The following is a 14,108-nucleotide window of genomic DNA, read 5'->3' as shown; positions in this document are numbered from 1 at the left end:
TTTCAACATACAGAAATATTAGTAACTAAATAAGACAAATTATGAAGAAGGATAAAACATTATCCTAGAGAAAAAAAGCCTGTTTATTAAATTGTTGTAGTAGTTTTGCTCTGGCAAAATAATATTGAAGGAAATTTTCTTTCAGGTAAAAATATTCCTCATTGTAAAATGTTTTATTGTATTTATTTAATTATAATGCCTGGTGTATGTCATGCCTTTTGATAAATACTTGTGGTGATGCAAAGATAGATTAGATGTTTTCTTATTCTCAAGGAGCTTGGAGATGAATGATTTTCTTACTGTAAATGACTTAACAACAAATAAAATGTGAAGAGTCAAAATCAGATTCTGTTACCCTCTTCTCTTTATAATTCTGTCACTGTCAACATTGCCCCCAAATATTGTTCTTAGTGATTACAATACCCTTTGACATTTCATCAGTATCAATTAATCAATAAATCTTATTTAAATTTGCTTTAAGTCCTTCAAGCTGACTTCTTCCATTATATTCAGGTTAAATGTATTCTTCATTCCAGCACCCAAACCTTTGAATATGATTATTTCAACTTCATTATCTTCTCTAACCATCTTCAAATAGAGTTCAGTAGTCAGTGATCTTCCTTTTGTTCAACACATGCTGACGTTTGTGAACGTCAGGTCTACAGAGTCACTAGTGACACACTTTTATTCATTTCACATCAATAAATATTTGGTGCCTGAATTTTCTAGTGAGTGAATGAGAAGAGGTTCTGCAGTCGTTTGACTTATGCTTTCAGACTCTATCTCCACCTCCAGGTTTTGTTTCTCACGCTTCTGACAAACATTATGAATGCATTAAGCTCAATTGTTTTGCCTACTCTACAGCCACAATTACGCCGCATTCGAGGCTTAAGACACTGTAATTGTTTTCAGTCCCCAGTCTCATTACCTCCTTACCCTTCTCAACCTCCAAATGTATGCACCATCTGTCAACTCCTAAGCACTTTCCAACAGAATCCAAAGCAGCATCCCAATATTCTCTTTCATCAGTCTAAGCAATTACATTTGTCAATTTGGGAGACTGCAATAATTTTAAGTCATATACAATCATCATGAATTTAACAAGTAGATCAAGCAGTCAAGGGCTACCAGGTTTGCCCCTCTTCCTAGTTTGTATTATTCTCTTGCAAATTCAATTTAATCTGTTGCATTTGCACATTTAAAATGATATCTTCTTAACCTGTTTTCCTTGCTATGCTTCTTAGCTTGCTTCAGATGCATGTCTGCTGTGAGCCAATGCATCAGCTGCTTTTCAGAAATTAAATCATTAGTCCTATTGTTTTATATACATCTCATGTTTTTATTCAATTACATATTTTGCAAAGTTAATTTCACTTTATTAATGTGTTCAATATAATCTGTGCAAATGATATGAGATTTACCTATCTCTAGCCAGTCCTCTCCTTGCTCCTTTCTTGAATCCTGACGATGAGAGTAAGAAGTAAAACCTCCCACTTTGCCCTCTGGGCTTAGCTTTCTTCCTCGCTTGGTTATTGAATGGATTCACTGGAGGCCTTATTATTTTCCCTTGCTTCTCCTCCTACAAATCAGAGATATAATTCATCCAGGCTTGGTGCTTTGTCAACTTTTAATAGCTCTAATTGCCTAATTATCTGCTCGGGTGCAATTATGAGACCTCCATACTGAACTTGTTATCAAGGATATGCACATTATTATCTTGCTTGAATATACAGCAGTTTGATTCTTAAATAAGACATGGAAAATTTATCTGTAATAATACCCATTGTACACCACACTGTTCCTTCCTGTTGAGAAGTGTGTGTTTCATCATAGCGAGTACATGGTAAAATTGATCAATCAAAAATTTTATCACAGATCAACCTCTATAGAAATTTCTATGGAAATTTTAGATTCCATTTTTATCTGATTCTACAAATTTACATGAGCTTTGGCAATGTACCCTAACTTTCTCACAATATTCTGTGAATAGTCCATCTGTGAAAAAAGTGGTGTGAATAACCTTGTCTGCACATTAAAAAGGAGTAAAACAAGATTCTTCATAATATGCTGGTCCTTGGAAGAAAAGCTATAAAAATTTGCATATTAAAAAGCCGGGAAATCACTTTGCCAACAAAGGTCTGTATAGTCAAAGTTATGATTTTTCCAGTAATCATGCATGGTTGTGAGAGTTGGACCATAAAGAAGGCTGAGCACAGAAGAATTGATGCTTTTGAATTGTGGTGCTGGAGAAGACTCTTGAGAGTCACTTGAAGAGCAAGGAGATCAAGCCAGTCCATCCTAAAGGAAATCAGCCCTGAATATTCATTGGAAGAAGTGAAACTGAAGTTGAAGGTCCAATCCTTTGCCACCTGATGCAAAGAGCCAACCCATTGGAAAAGATTGATGCTGGGAAAGATTGAGGGCAGGAGGAAAAGAAGGCGACAGAGGATAAAATCGTTGGATAGCATCATTGGTCAATGGACATGAATTTGAGCAAGCTCTAGGAGATATAGATGTCCAAAAAAATATGTCTTTTTCATTATAGGGGACTGGAATGCAAAAGTAGGAAGTCAAGAAACACCTGGAGTAACAGGAAAATTCGACCTTGGAGTACAGAATAAAGAAGGGCAAAAGCTAATAGAGTTTTGCCAAGAGAACACACTGGTCATAGCAAACACCCTCTTCCACCAACACAAGAGAAGACTCTACACATGGACATCACCAGATGATAAACGTCAAAATCAGGTTGATTATATTCTTTGCAGCCAAAGATGGAGAAGCTCTATACAGTCAGCAAAAACAAGACCAGGAGCTGACTGTGGCTCAGATCATGAACTCCTTATTGACAAATTCAGACTCAAATTGAAGAAAGTAGGGAAAACCACTAGACTATTCAGGTATGACCTGAATCAAATCCCTTATGACTATAAAGTGGAAGTGAGAAATAGATTTAAGGGACTAGATCTGATAGACAGAGTGCCTGATAAACTATGGATGGAGGTCTATGACATTGTACAGGAGACAGGGATCAAGACCATCCCCATGGAAAAGAAATGCAAAAAAGCAAAATGGCTGTCAGAGGAGGCCATGTAAACAGCTGTGAAAAGAAGGGAAGTGAAAGCAAAGGAGAAAAGGAAAGATTTACCCATTTGAATGCAGAGTTCCAAAGAATAGCATGGAGAGATAAGAAAGTCTTGCTCAGTGATCAATGTGAAGAAATAGAGGAAAACAACAGAATGGGAAAGACTAGAGATCCCTTCAAGAAAATTAGAGATACCAAGGGAACATTTCATGCAAAGATGGGCTTGATAAAGGACAGAAATGGTAGGGACCTAACGGAAGCAGAAGATATTAAGAAGAGGTGGCAAGAATACACGGAAGAACTTTACAAAGAAAAACTTCACAACCAAGATAAGCACGATGGTGTGATCACTCACTAGAGCCAGATATCCTGGAATGCGAAGTCAAGTGGGCCTTAGAAAACATTGCTACAAACAAAGCTAGTGGAGGTGATGGAATTCCAGTTGAGCTCTTTCAAATCCTGAAAGATGATGCTGTGAAAGTGCTATACTCAATATGCCAGCAAACTGGAGAACTCAGCAGTGGCCACAGGGCTGGAAAAGGTCAGTTTTCATTCTAATCCCAAAGAAAGGCAATGCCAAAGAATGCTCAAACCACCACAAAATTGCACTCATCTCACACGCTAGTAAAATAATGCTTAAAATTCTCTCAGCCAGGCTTCAGCAATATGTGAACCGTAAACTTCCAGATGTTCAAGCTGGTTTCAGAAAAGGCAGAGGAACCAGAGATCAAAGTGCCAACATCCACTGGATCATGGAAAAAGCAAGAGAGTTCCAGAAAAACATCTATTTCTGCTTTATTGACTATGCTGACGCCCTTGACTGTGTGGATCACAAGAAACTGTGGAAAATTCTTCAAGAGATGGGAATAACAGACCACCTGACCTCTAGAGAAACCTATATGCAGGTCAGGAAGCAGCAGTTAGAACTGGACATGGAACAACACACTGGTTCCAAATAGGAAAAGGAGTATGTCAAGGCTGTATATTGTCACCCTGCTTATTTAACTTATATGCAGAGAGCATCATGAGAAATGCTGGGCTGGAGGAAGCACGGGCTGGAATCAGGATTGCCGGGAGAAATATCAATAACCTCAGATATGCAGATGACACCACCCTTATGGCAGAAGGTGAAGAAAACTGAAGAGCCTCTTGATGAAAGTGAAAGAGGAGAGTGAAAAATTTGGCTTAAAGCTCAACGTTCAGAAAACGAAGATCATGGCATCCAGTCCCATCACTTCATGGCAGATAGATGGGGAAACAGTGGAAACAGTGCTTGACTTTATTTTGGGGGGCTCCAAAATCACTGCAGATGGAGATTGCAGCCATGAAATTAAAAGACACTTAGTCCTTGGAAGGAAAGTTATGACCAACCTAGACAGCATATTAAAAAGCAGACACATTACTTTGCCAACAAAGGTCCATCTAGTCAAGGCTATGGTTTTTCCCGTGGTCATGTATGGATGTGAGAGTTGGACTGTGAAGAAGGCTGAGCGCCGAAGAATTGATGCGTTTGAACTGTGGTGTTAGAGAAGACTCTTGAGAGTCCCTTGGACTGTAAGGAGATCCAACCAGTCCATTCTGAAGGAGATCAACCCTGGGATTTCTTTGGAAGGAATGATGCTAAAGCTGAAACTCCAGTACTTTGGCCACCTCATGTGAAGAGTTGACTCACTGGAAAAGACTCTGATAATGGGAGGGACTGGGAGCAGGAGGAGAAGGGGACGACACAGGATGAGATGGCTGGATGGCATCACCGACTCGATGGATGTGAGTCTGAGTGAACTCCGGGAGTTGGTGATGGACAGGGAGGCCTGATGTGCTGCGATTCATGGGGTCGCAAAGAGTTGGACACGAGGAGCAACTGAACTGAACTGAAGTTAACTGAGGAGATAGGAAGAACAGGGAAGTTGGCATGCTCTAGTCCATGGGATTGCAGAGTCAGACATGAGTTAATGACTGAAGAAAACAATACATTGTTTAAAAAGCAGATTTTAGCACTATGTATTCAAATGGACAATGATTGAATTTTTTCCTTTGATTTATATTTAACTTTCATTTAAAACTCTTGTCAAATTCCATTAAACTGATTGCTAAAAAAGCACTAGATTCATCAAAAATTATTGTTGGTAGTGTCATTTCTCAGGGTCATGTAGCTACAGGCTACATAAAACTTTCTTTCAGATTAGAGATTTGGAAATAAAGTTCTCTTTTCCCCCCAAAAAGTAATTGACTAGAATGAAGACTTAGATTTCATACCTTTACAGTGATTTATTTGTTCTGGGTCTTCTTGTGTATACTGTCATTTTCATTTGGGTGCCATTCTTTGAATAAAGTACACCCATTTATGATATTGTATGATATTTAATTAAATACTATAAAAGTGTTGTTTCTTAAGTCTTCTTTAGCACATTTTGACTACCCACAAACGTACTACATTTTTACACATACTGCATCTATTTCAAAGATGTATTTTGAACAGATGAATGATAACAAGTGGAAAAGTGGAAGAAGAGAAAGAAATATATATTTATTTTTACTGAAAGTGTAGTTCATAATGAATTGTAGAGATTGATGGTAATGTGAAAATGCAGCCTCATCTTACATTTCTAATATCTTATTTTCAAAGTGCTTTATAACTATTAATCCTTTGCAGCTCCCAAATACATGAGAGCAAAATCAGCTAGGGAGCTATGCTGGGCCGAACGTAATATGCCTGTGTCTTCTTGATGATGGAGAAGGAAATGGCAACCCACTCCAGTATTCTTGCCTGGAGAATCCCGTGGACAGAGGAGCCTGGTGGGCTGCTGTCTATGGGATTGTGGAGTCAGACATGACTGAGGCAACTTAGCAGCAGCAGCTACTTTGATGACATAAAATTCTGACTGTGTAGCTAGGGTAGCTCCACAGTATGATCTAGGCTTCTTTGACAATATATTAGTTTTCTCTTGTGCACAATAAAGGTATCACAATGTCAGCAGTTGAGACAATATGCACTTTTTTTTTTTAAATCTTACTGTTTATTTGGCTTAGGAGTCTAGGTTTAGACTTAGCTGGGTTCTCTGCTCAGGGTCTCACAAGGTTGCAACAAAGACACCAGTCCTTTCTGAAACACTGAGTTCTCATTTGTACTCACAGAGTTTGGGCTGAGTTAATTCCTTGGGGCTGTGGGACTGAGGCTCCTTAGCTCCTAGAGGGTATCCATAGTGCTCTCCCATGTGGCTTTCTCTATAGGCAGTTCACATACAGCTGTTTGCTTCTTTCTAGTAGGAAAGCGTCTCTGCTGCTTTGTCTCTTCCTGCAAAGAAGGTCTGGATTCTTTTCTAAAGGACTCACCTGATTAAACTAGCCTGATCCATGATAATCTCCCTTTTGAATAGCTCAAAGTCAGCATATTAGAGAATTTAATTACATCTGCAAAATCCCTTCACCTTTGCCATATTCTATTGGTTAGAAGTTAGCCCGAGATTCTGCATGCATTCAAGGAAAAGGGATTGTATTGAGGTGTGGATAACAAGGAATAGGGCTATGTCTGAATTCTCTATACCACAGTGGGATTAGAACTGAGCCACTTCTCTGTTCCCCTTGATTTCTGATCATTACTTCTGATCATTTTCTACTCATTGCATCCAAAGCTCTTAAGTTGTTGAATGCTTTCTGTAAGCAAGGTGTGACGGGTACTCTAGGGATACAAAAATGCGAAGATCATTAAAGAGAATCAGTTTAGTAAAGAAGAGAGAGCGAGAGCAAACACCATCCTTCAAAATGTAATATAACTTAAACTGTGCTCCATGATCAAGGCTCAAAAAAAAACCAAAAATGTGAAATTATGAGGAGTGAGGTGATATCAGACTGAACAAGTGTGTGGATCACTTCATAAATTAAATGTTACCATTGGCATATTTAATAATAATAATAACTGCTTCTCAGGTGGTGCTAACCCTAACCCTAACCCTTTTGGTAGGCAGGTTAAAGAACCTGCTTAAGAGATGCAGATTCAATCCCTGGGTCAGCAAGATCCCAGCATGGCAGTCCACTCCAATACTCTTGCCTGGTGAAACCCATGGACAGAGGAACTTGGCAGGCTACAGTCCGTAGGGTCGCCAAGAGTCAGACACGACAGAAGCGGCACACTCCCAGACAGGCAGGCATTGGCATGTAGATAGCTGCCATCTTAAATTCCTGTAACTAAGCAGAACAGGAGACAAAGCATGAACTCAGAAGACCTATTTTAACTAGTGGCTAGAAAATATAAGGGGGAAGATTTTAGTTTATTAGCCACTTTATCTGAGTAAGAAAGAACTGCCAAACATCTGCCAATCAGAGATGTCTGTACATATTGAAGAACAATAGATTTGACTTCTTGAAATTAACCACAGGACACAGTCCCCACTCCTCAGTAATGATAAACATGAATACTTCTTTATGGGCTGGTATTTTAATGTGCTACACATAGAATTTTTCTACCCACATTCTGTGAATTTGATATTGTAAAAAAAAAAAAACTCATTCTAATCATTATTACTATACTGCTCATTTTAATTGCATTTTCTTTTAAGTTACTACTCTTTGAATTGAAAAGACTCATACTATTTTTCTATCTAGGACAATAGATTTATAAACAGTCAAACTGGGCACATTTCACAAAAGGAACAACCACGGGAACCAAGATATGGAACCATGGGGTGGGAAAAGGGTTTTAAAGTAACCCCTGAAGACATTGTAGTGTTTCAGGTCAGATTATATTTCTTACCTATTCTGCAATAGCTTAGAAAATTTTCAGCTTAATATTAATGGATGCATATATTATTTTAAATAAATTAAAGGATAACTTTAGAAAAGAGCAAATACTTTTAACTATAAGAATTAGAAATTGTGCATAAATAATTATCTGCTATAAGGAGTTAGCCTGTTTAGGAAGTATTCTACCTTGTCATTGCTGGTGCCTCTTTGACTCACAAAACTCTTCACATCAGAAAATGATTGTCTGTACCTAAGCTTCATTTCAGGTCATGATATGAGGGGGAAATATTGCATAGAGTATCTTACAGCTGTCTTCCCAAGCATTTATGAGTTAAACATTTACTAAATAAGGAACAGAACTCTTAGCACCCCTTGCTTTAATTTATTTTTCTCAATGTCATGCTGCTTGTAATTTTGAATAACTGCTTTTACCTGCTGTGAGGAACAGTAACCACTGAGCATTGTGTTTTTGCTCAAATCCTATTTGTTGTTATGGAAACAGCATCTCTATTAAGCTTCCTGCTGCAAAACGATTGTAGAAAATGTTACTTAAAATGTTCACCAGCAAAGGAAGGGGGGAAAGTGAATTCAAACAATACCTGACTATTTCTGTTGTATGACATGAAGATGTTTGAAATATAAAGTGTAAGTAATGATGACTGGGCAACTTCATTATCCCAAATCAATGCATTGAATAAGAAAGGGACTATTGTGGAGGTATGCAAATTCAAAGGAAAAAAGTATAATGGATTATTCAATTTTATAGAGTTCAAAATGGTTTTGAGTGTTTGGAATAAGAGGTTCTTAATTTGATGGTTTCATGAGGGATGAAACACAGAGTTCACCTAGGTAGAGAGCTGGATTTAATTGTCTGTTATTCTATAGAACACTTTTCCTACACAAAAAGCACTTGTATTTAAGTAGCACAGTTACATGGCATTCATTTGTTTCAAAATGTATTGGTAGATTTATCTTAATTTACTTATCTAATTGCACATTTGATGATAAAGCCTATGATTGTGCATCAGATATTTATATACGTTGTGTTCATGATCCAATGGACAGTGTTAGCTACACTTCAGTATTTCAGCTCTGTATAATATTTTAATGAGAAAGAGAAACATAAACTCAAATCCTATGGTACAAAACTTTTATCCTTCTATCCCCTGTTCCTGTGGACAAGTTCTAAGAGTGAAACATGTTTACCCACGTAATTGAGAGTCAATATCATTTCTAGCAGAGGGAGTATGCAAAACTCCTTCGGGTAAAGTTGTAGTTCAGTTCTGTATCAACATGTACAAAATGGAAGCCACCAATCCTTTGTCATTTACAATTTCTACAGCAGACAATGTGCCATATCCTCTACTGACATTGTATAGAGCCTCTTGTAAACATAGGGAGACTGGCAAACTGGAAGTTGTCCGTGTTTTACAGATGAAGAAACAAATCCCTGAATAGAAATAACTTTTGCAAGCTTACCAGCTGGGGAGTGACAGAGCTGAGATTTTTTTTCTAAGATTTTTGTTTCTCTAAAACACATGTTCTAAGAACATTTAAGGCAACATTTCTATACAAGAAATACTCAATTATCTAAACTTAACTTTTCTACAGTCTTTTTTTTTTTTTTTACTTGGAGGGGGAAGATGGAAAGAACTAGACTTTTCAGGAAATGGTTTCAGTTGCGTTCGTCATGTATATAATGTTGTGTCTGTATGCACAAACGGAAAATAACTGGCCTGATTCATTCATTTACCTAATTGTAATAATGAAGAAATTTTGAAATATTAAACAAAATTGAAGTTTGGTATGCAAATGTCTGCCTGCATGCCTCTATGGATGTGTATACGGGTATGTGTGAATAAGATTGCTTGAGGCAGTAATAAGGATCTGGTGTAATTTAAAAAAGCAGAAGCAAGGAAAACTTTCACTTGTAAATAGCACATAGTTGTTGCTGCTGTTGTTCAGTTGCTAAGTTGTGTCTGACTTTTTGTGGGCCCATGGACTGCAGCACGCCAGCCTTCGCTGTCCTCCGCTATCTCTCGGAATTTGCTCCAGCCCATGTCCATCGAGTTGGTGATGCTCTCTAAACATCTCATCTATTGCTGCCCTCTTCTCCTTTTGCGTTAAATGTTTCCCAGCATCAGGGTCTTTTCCAGGTGGCTGAAGTATTGGAGCTTGAGCTTTAGCATCAGTCCTTCCAATGAACACCAGGACTGATATCCTTTAGGATGGACTGTTTTGATCTCCTTGCAGTCCAAGGGACTCTCAAGAGTTTTCTCCAACACCATAGTTCAAGAGCATCAATTCTTCGGCACTCAGCTTTCTTTATAGTCCAATCCTCACATCCGTACCTGACTACTGGAAAAAACCATAGCTTTGACTATAAAATTTACACATAGAAATATAATATATATATGTGTGTATATATATACATATGTATTTCTAAATATATGTACATATACTGTATATATTCCTCATATAGTACCTACCAACTGGAATACTAGGTATTATGAGATATGCTATATGATATTGAATATTACCAATAAAATCCTGATGCAACCTTTCATTACCTACCCTTTAAAATATCTTATAAGGCATTTCAGATTTTTAAAAGATAAAAATGATATGCTTACTATTTTAAAATAGTACAGTTTCTGTTATACCATTCTTATAGCTAATTAGTAAGCTTTTGTTATTAAGCCTATGAATATACCTGAACTTCACAAAAATGTCACCTTGTTTGCAGTGACAGTGTTGACTTTTGTTGCATAGAAATTATGGCCATCTTTTCATATGAAAGAAAAATACAAATTTCTCAGAAATAGCTCCTAAGGCTGTAATTTTTGTGATCCCTGGGAAGTGATTCTAAATGATACCTAAAACAAAAGCTTCCTGCTGTGTAAATATGCTGAAACTATACTCCAGAGTAAAATATTCTGATTTCTTACACACCTGTAACATTTGTAGAAGGAACAGACAGAGCAGATCAGTACTAACTGGAAGGGGTATCAGAACGGGGAAGGAAAATTGGAACGATTGTGTTCTTGCTGGTCATAGTTGCCTGTAATGGAATCTGCACTTAGGAAGCTTGTTAAACAGCACCTGCAATAGCAACAGGAAGTGAACCCTTGTGGTACGTCCTCCACCTCTCACCTCCCGCCAGATTCCTTTTGAGAGCTGAAGGATTTATTTATCCAGTTCTTGAAAATTCTTCTGGATCACTACCCTGTAGCACCTTATCCTAGGCAATAAAGAGTTGCCTAATTTAGGGTCATGACCCCTCCCTGAATAAGTGTGAGTCTATTAACTAGTTGATGTGAGAGTATAAAGGCATGGTCCCCTGTTGCAGCACAGGATCACCCTGGAGGCCATCCCAGCTTCAGAGCCCCCTGAAGCTAGTGGACTTCGTTGAGGCTGTGGCTGAAACCATCACTCGGCTCAACTTCTATCGAATCCATTTTCTCAGAAATCTAACTTGCAATCAGAACTAATGTTTATTAAGTCCATAATATATGCTAGTTATTTTTTAAAGCATTTTAAATTGATTCATATATTAATTCACACATTCTTCTCTATTAATTCATATATTCTTCTCCACACAATTATGATCTGATATTTGAGATGAGAAAATTAAATCACAGAGAAGTTACATAACTGGCCTGAGATCATACAGCTACAAAAATGTACACTGGGTATCTGAAAGTCTAATTTCAGAGGGTATGTTCTTAAACACTGGGCTATACTAAATTAGGGTTCAGTAGGTAAAGAATCTGCCTGCAATGAGGGGGACCTGGGTTTGATTCCTGAGTCAGGAAGATCCCCTGGAAAAAGAAATGGCAACCCCCTCCCGTATTCTTCCTTGGAGAATCCCATGGACAGAGGAGCCTGGTACAGTCCATGGGGTAGCAAGAGTTGGACTCGGCTTAGTGACCAATCCACCACTACCATACTAAATAAACTATTTGTGAGTTTGTTACACAGTGTATATTTCACTATCATTTGCATTCTGTCAATGTTTAGTGCTGAATTATAAGTGGTGAAAGACGGCCATATAGCAAATATATTTTGTGAAACAAAGTAAATGTTAAATACGTTAAAGGAAATATTTAATATTATGTCTTAAAAATGAATAATTATTTTTATTCAATGTGGACTGTAGGCCCACATTAAAACAAATTGTTATAACACTTTCAATACAATCAAAGACAAATGTGGCTAGCAAAGTTGGAGGGAGGTCAGATATCAACATAGAATTCTTGAGGAAAGCTTCACAGAATAGAATAGAATTGATCACATCTTTGCAGGATTAGTAGGATTCGAGTAGAGAGTAAAGAGGCAGGAGATATTTTGATGTGGGAAACAGGGTTGGCAAGGGGAAATCCAGTTTGCAGGGATTTGGATTTTACACACGACGCTGTCTTTCAGTGTTAGGTATAGGAGGAGAATAAACACACACACAAACACACATGTATGCACACATGTGAACCACACCCAAGGAAAAACGTGTGTGGCCTAGGAGGAGGAAATGCATTAAATTGCACATTATCATCTACATGAAGGAATATGTGGACCAAACACGCTACGGTGCATTAGAGCAATGGTGAGCTTGTTGCCTAAAGAAAGAACCTAGATATAGCAAATACCTTGATACATTTTTCTGTTCTGGTTTTCTACAATAAATTGTATAGCTAGCGAATGCAAGAGGGAAACACACCTCCCTAAGCCTTCTTTACCATTTAGTTTATGTAATAATTTGAACACTTAATATTAGTTTTTGTTTGCATGTTAATGTGATAACTCTCTCAGAAGTATTCTGTTTTTCTATCATATGATATCTTATACATGATACATCTACCTATGTAATTTCATCAGTACATGCTCTATTAATTTGTAAATTTCAGTGTCACAAAGAAATGTGTCTGATCTTAAAGAAATAATTTTTAAACCAAAGTTTCAAAATTTGGAATCATCAGAATAAGTTAGAAAAACATGACTTAATTTTTTCCCCAAATTAATATTCTCTTGTTATACTTAAAATAGGCTAAAAATGATTAGGAAATATATATTAAAACATTTATTGGTCTCAAATATACCACTGTGCATGGGGGTATGGAAAGCCACACTTCCCACTAATTTGAACACAGAAATTTTAGTTGCTGGATTTTTTTGTGGATTAGTGTTCTATGGAATACAGTTTGGGACATGCAGTTTTAACTTGTATTTGATTATCTGTTGTGCTTGCTAAAAATATATATGAATATTCTGTTGTGTATTCTTTGGAAGAGAAATGGTTTGATAAGCAAAATTCTGCTTTGTTCATTATTTCACTTGGCTTGATGTATACATATACCAGCCCCCCCCCCCACACACACACACAAATGCACACACATGCATACATGCAAAGGGGTTATGGTTTAGCTTGGAATAAGCAGTGATTTATTCAATTTTTATTAAGTGATTTACAGTTTTTAATTGGTTCTAGCCTTAGCTTTTGCTGAGTTGCAATTATTATCACATAAGATTTTACACAGAGAAAATGAAATAATATTCCCTTCCCTCTTGCTGCTGAAGCAATCAAGATTTTACAGCTTCTGGATGTAATTCAAGCCACACCAAAATCTAAAATGCAGGGATCCCATTCTTGATCCAAACTGCTTATACACTTTTCCCAGGTCAGCACGCCTGCTTCCTAGAACTTGTTACAAATGCTCCATCCTTGACTTTGGCTCACTGACACATACTTGGATCAGTGTGGATGGGGGCCTAAGACTCTGTATTTTAATCATCCATCCAGAGAAGTCATGCTCATTGACCTTTGGGAATAAGGATTTGAGCCAAGCTAAGTATTCTGGGGAGGAAACACAACAGTGAAAAGGCAAGGGTGGGTGAGTGGGTGGGGTAGGGCTGCAAGAATAGCTGTTTCTCCTGGGGTTGTTTCCAACCTGGTGACACTTTTAGACAATGAGAGAGACAGAGAAAACACGCAGTGGGAAGGAGGTGCCCTTTTTCATGCTTCCTATACAACCTCTTTCTGACTTCATGTTCTCTGTGGCTGCCAGGATAACATAGAACATCTGAGTCGATGCTATGACGGAGGCCTGGAACTTGAAGCAGCAGTTATTAGCTCCCTGGGCAGTAATAGTTTTTAAGCTATTATTATTACTTTATTTCTCCCTTATCTTTCTTTCTGCCTCCTTTTTTTTTTTCACCTCTGTTTTTGCTTTGCAGTAACTTTTCATATTTAAGAATAAGGAAGAAAGAAAAGAAATAAACAACAGGAAAAAGA

The sequence above is a fragment of the Oryx dammah genome, unplaced genomic scaffold (assembly GCF_014754425.2).
Source record: "Oryx dammah isolate SB20612 unplaced genomic scaffold, SCBI_Odam_1.1 HiC_scaffold_5, whole genome shotgun sequence".
NCBI lineage: Eukaryota > Metazoa > Chordata > Mammalia > Artiodactyla > Bovidae > Oryx > Oryx dammah.
The sequence above is the reverse complement of the archived record's forward strand: the minus strand, read 5'-3'. Positions refer to the sequence as shown.